Consider the following 5,538-nt stretch of genomic DNA (forward strand, 5'->3'; position numbering starts at 1 on the left):
CCATTTTTTTTGCCTTTCAGATGTTTTACGCCACAGACATATGTGTTTGCAGGCGAAAGAAACCCCGTGCACCATACTCTACTTGATCAAAGGCCAAAAGGTGGACATGGGAAAGGGGATGATAATGGACCCCTTGCAACCCACGTTCCACAACCAGCCGATCCCCGCTGGGCACTTCAGGGTTAGCTTGTCCAGCATGAAATCGGGGCACGAGGATTTGCCTCCTCCAGTACAGCATGTGGGAGCGGACGACGAGACCCCGCCGCGGATTGGAAGCTGCAAGGGTTGGGTGCTGCTATGGCCGAAGAATCTTATTCGTCTGGAGCCGACCGAGAGCACACCAATAACCACACATCAACAAGCATGTGCGGAGACCACCACCTCGCCTACGCAATTACCAGCTCCTATAGTGCCGGGTGAGAGCGGCGGACGACATGATGAAGGGGGTGCAATAGTACTGGCTGATGTAATTTGTCCTGTAGAACAGAGAATGGATGATGAGACGGAGGTCGACCCTATGGATTTCCTCAATACAAACGCGTATGACTGTGACATAGAATTGATGAGTCAACCATATGACAAATTGGGCTATCAGCCTGCTAATGAGGATATGGATGATATGCCCAGGCAGGAAGGTGGTAGCAGGATTGCAAAAAGTCTCTCTTCATGAAATCCTCACAGGACATGCATGAAGATGCCGCCTCAACACAGGCTCAACTAGCCGGGTGCGAGGGTCATACAGTACTTAGTCCGGGAACACTGGGGCAGGGGTTAAGGAAGGTCTAGAAGGTGTGGCCAAGAAAAAGGAGAGAAAGAGATCAGGGAAGATAGCTGCCTCCAAACAAGCCAGAGCACATAGCAGCCAGACGATGCATTCTGAAGAGCGTGTACCCGTGAAAGGTGCGGCCATGTTCCATCTCACGGGCGAGCCGATGCTACCACCGAAACCGCTGGAGGAACTATCAGGGGATCTCAGGAGACTGCACGACCATGTGTTGTCGACTGAGAAAAGCCTACAAGCCTCAAAGGATCCAGGATATCCGACATACGCGGCTCGTGTGCCTGAGGGGAAGTGCTACGTAGAGACACGGCCCGCGGAGGTGTTCTTCCTGTGGTTTGACCATATCTTTGAGATGTTTCTTACAAGGCGGCTCGATTTTACAATCGTCCGCCTTTTTGAGCTACATATGAGCTCCGTCATGAAGAGTGAAGAAGTCTCACAAATCTGTGTGGTGGATCCGTACTACATGCACGAGTCTTTCTTGAGCCTCGGCGACTTTGAGGGTGAAACTGCTAGGGAGTACCTCCAAAACTTCATGGTACAGAATAAGGACCGGGAAATTGTCCTCGTGCCTTATCATCAAAAGTAAGTCAGTTCCAGACAACCCTTTCATACATTTCAATCATTCCTTCTCTCTCTATGGGGAATAATTTGAGGTGTCTTTTCCCGGCAGCAACGGGCGCGCCGTCCTTATCGTTCTTTACCCGCAAGTCTCCCACGCCGTGTATTTTGACCCTTCCAGAGACTACGAGAAAAAAGACTACACCCACATAATGAATATTCTAGATGATGCTCTCCAAGGCTTCAGTATTAGAGGTGGCCACATGCAGATCAGGAAACAAAGGAACAAGAAGATGGGTTTCGCGCATAAAACTAACTTCTCCTGCATCCATGTCCCAAAATCAAGCAAGAAGGATGGATTCTACATCGTCTATCTCATGATTCAGTTCAACACGGATCACCAAAAGCTTCGCATGAGAAGCAGAAATGATGATCATATCCACAAGTGGCTAGAATCTCATGGAGAAGCGGATTATAAACTTAGAGATGACTTCTTTCGCATCCAAAGCGACATTGCGATGATCATCATGAAAGAATTCGTCGATGAGAAGGGGATGTTCCACCACGGCCCTATATCGCGAGCTGACGTCCGAACTCGCATAGGCATGCAACATCTAGACCTCACGCCGTTCAAGAAGCTAGGGTCCATCCTCGATGATATGGAAGGATGGAACTTCTAGTGATTTATGATGCCGATGATGATGATATGTGTCGGTTGAACTTGTATACTTTTTGTAGCGATGAAACTTTGTGATGTCCATGGTCCCTGCCGAACTTGCGTAACGCTACTTTGTTAGTTTGCGTACGATGACCTGCGTACCTCTAGTTAATTAATTTGCGTACTGTATGATGCATCTAGTTGCTAACCCTTTCTTTTTCGGTGTTGCTCTAGTATATTTTGTTGCATATATATGATTGTACATCCTCTTCATGAACATGCATCTCTAATAGGTACCTAGTTTCTTGATGGCGAGATGGAAGTGCTATGTCGTGTACAAAGGGAAGGTTCCGGGGGTGTACAACGAGTGGCATCAGTGTCAGGCACAAGTGAATGGGTTCTCGGGCGCCAGCCATAAAGGCTTCAAAAGCAGACAAGAAGGAGAAGCTAGTTACTTGAGGTTCACGCTAGCGCGAGAGAGGACTCGTAACCGCCACCTCGTGTACTGCATAGTTCCGCTCTCACTCATAGTGATAGCTCTTCTCGCGTATACCTTTGTTTAGACGGATGACGTTGTAGTTGCAAGTATTCGAGACTTGCATGTATTGCTATTTTCGAGATGATGACAAGATACCACTTTGTGTTGGATGATGATTATGATGAGACTATTTATATGTACATGCTATGATTACATCTGTGGTCTCGCAGGCATTTATATGTGTATCATGATGACATTTGTATGCGCTAAAGATTCTTCTATAAAGCATGTTCAAATAAAAAAAATATGCCGATTTTTTTTACTAAAATTAGCAGTAGCGAGTGGAGAAAAGTTAGCAGCAGCGCGGTAGTAGCAGTAGCGCGTACAGGAGAAGCACGCTATAGCTATTAGCAGTAGCGGGCTTCCACTAGGAGCGCTGCTGCTACACTTGTGTAGAGTAGCGCTTGTGAGCACGCGCTACTGCTACGTGTTAGCTGTAGCACCTTATTAGTAGCGCCGGTACCCGCGCTACTGATACACCTAAAACCCGCGCTGCTGCTAGCCTTTTCCCTAGTAGTGTAGATGCACTCCCCTTTTCCTCGTTGCTAGATGACTCCATAGATTGATCTTGGTGATGCGTAGAAAATTTTAAAATTCTGCTACGTTCCCCAACACCCAGGACGCGGAAAATTCGAACTTGGTCATTCCCGCTCTCAAAAGACGTCACACAAGTCTGGCGATCGCAAGTCCGGTGGTCGGGTCGAGGCAGACGACTTTCCATGCTTCGGCGAGCCATTCCTCCTCCTTGGACGCGCACTTGATGCGTGACTCGCCTGACCTGGCCGCCCGCTTCTTCTTCTTGCGCCCATTCGCCGGAACAGGCGCTGGCTCCTCCTCCTCCTCCTCCTGCTCCTGCTCCTCCTGCTCGTCCTCGCCGTATACGTAGCCGAGCTCGCCGTTCATGTCGCCGCTAAGATCCACCGTCTCGTCCTGGGTGACAAACCCGGGAGACGCGGCGGCCGCGGCCGAACCTGCGGCCATGATGTCGTCCATGTCGCCCTCGGTTTCGTCGGTGTCACCGAGGTGCGAGAAGGGCAGCGCGCAACGGCGTAGATGGGGCGTCGGGGAGGACACGTAGGCGGGCGGCGAGTAATTGTATGGAGGGTACTGCACGCCGGCGAAGGCGGGCGAGGGCGTGCGCTGGGCTGGGTGTCCATGGGGAAAGATGATGTTTGGGTTGAACCCACCATGCGCGTCCCCGTCGGCGTAGCTCGGCGAGGGCGATCCCCACGGCTGCGGCGACGGAGAGCCGACGCTTTGCTGGCCCCAGGGAGCGTACTGGGCGTGGCTTCCGGGTGGATTCATCATCCCCGCGCGAGTCGCCTCGGCCTCGGCTTGGTCCGCCGAAGCGGCAGCCGCAACCGCGCGCGCTGCGTTGTCACGGGCCTTCTTGGCAATGGCCCTGTTGCGCCAGTCGGCGGTGACAGCCTCCCATCGCTGAACTTCCGCCCTCCACTCAGCGTTTGTCATGTCCGGTGGCTTGGACGGCGGCGCCCTTGGCTTCCTCTGCTTCGGCTGGGCGACGGAGGCGGTCGCGGTTGCCGCCGCGCGGGGGGCGACGCACTTCTTCGGTGGCATGGCGGCCGGCTGGGAGGCGAGCGGGAGGGAGATTGGCGGGAGGAAAGGAGAAAATGGGAGGGAAGTGGGGGAAAAGCAGGAAGAAACGGCGGGAATAGGCGCTGGACTCGCCGACAGGGCAGACCCACGTGCCCTTTTTCGCTTGTGCCGGCGCCCTAGGTGCCCTCAGGGCGCCGGGTTCTGCCTGGGTCCGCCGGCACCAGTTTCGGCCCGAGCCGGCAAAAAACGGGCTTCTGGGGGGCGACTGGGCTGTCTTTTCGGCGCCGGCGCGGCAAAAACGCTTGGGGAGGGTCAGTTAGGGCGGCGCGGCTGGAGATGCTCTAAGGTTCTTGGGTGGTTGCGTCGGCATGGTAGGCTGGTCTCCGGCGTTGATACACTCATTCTTCATGCCGGCAGTTAACGGTTATCTAGGGCTAGGGCTTGAGACTAGCTAGGAAGATGAAGGAGGAGATAACTGAGATCTGACCCAAGGCAAAAGAAACGCGAAAGAAACACAAGGGTGTGCCATGAATAGCTCGACAGCTTTGCCTGCTGGGGAAAGTTTTAAATGCGACGTGTGGTAGTTACACTCTCTGCTCATTTTTGCGTTTCGTTTCGTGTTCACCCGCGAGGAAAATATTGCTGTCTGTTTCTCCAAACTAAGACTTGAAACTTATCAACAAACAGAAAAACTACAATGTTCTCTAAAAATCCCGTGTTGATCGTAAATATGTAAAAGTGAATTCTACGAACAAGCTCTACCACTTCAAGTTTTTATGGAATACTATAGTTGAGGAAGCGGTGTTATTCGACCTTGTGTCATCCCCACTTGGACGACTCAGTAGGACTAGGATCCATGTCGCGGCCAACCCTTTGTCTGTGTCCCTCCCCATGTATCCTCCATCGCCCGACTCGTGGTGGCAGCCAAGCCTCTATATTTTCCTTCATGCTCCTTGACCATTATTTGTCTCTCGCTACTTCTTCCCCAAGCATGGTGTCCAACGTTGGTGTGGGTCAGGTGCCTTGGGCAGTGGTCGAGGCCAGCTCGGACATGGCTTTGAATGCATAGCTCACTACCGAATCCAAACAATGTGTTGGTTTGTGGCTATATATGACCGGTGGCCTCGGCGTTGGACCAGGTGCATCCGTCCATTGCTACTCCACACATATCTAAGCTGCACGAAAATCATTGTTATGCACATGCAGGAGGCTGGTAAATGGTAATTAAGGTTGGTCCTTGAGTACGGAGCGGTGGCTCCAAATGGTGGGTGTTGAAGTAGCTTAGTGGTAGGTGCGAGAATGTATGGGTGCTAGTTAGATGTCTCGACCATGAGAGCGGCGAGGTGGTAGTTGTTCCTTGTGTTGGAGTCATTGTGTGGATAGTCCTGTCCAGATCTTGGGGATGTAATGTATAATACATAACTTGATCCAAGTCTGTTCCTT

The sequence above is a fragment of the Triticum dicoccoides genome, chromosome 5A (genome assembly GCF_002162155.2).
Source record: "Triticum dicoccoides isolate Atlit2015 ecotype Zavitan chromosome 5A, WEW_v2.0, whole genome shotgun sequence".
NCBI lineage: Eukaryota > Viridiplantae > Streptophyta > Magnoliopsida > Poales > Poaceae > Triticum > Triticum dicoccoides.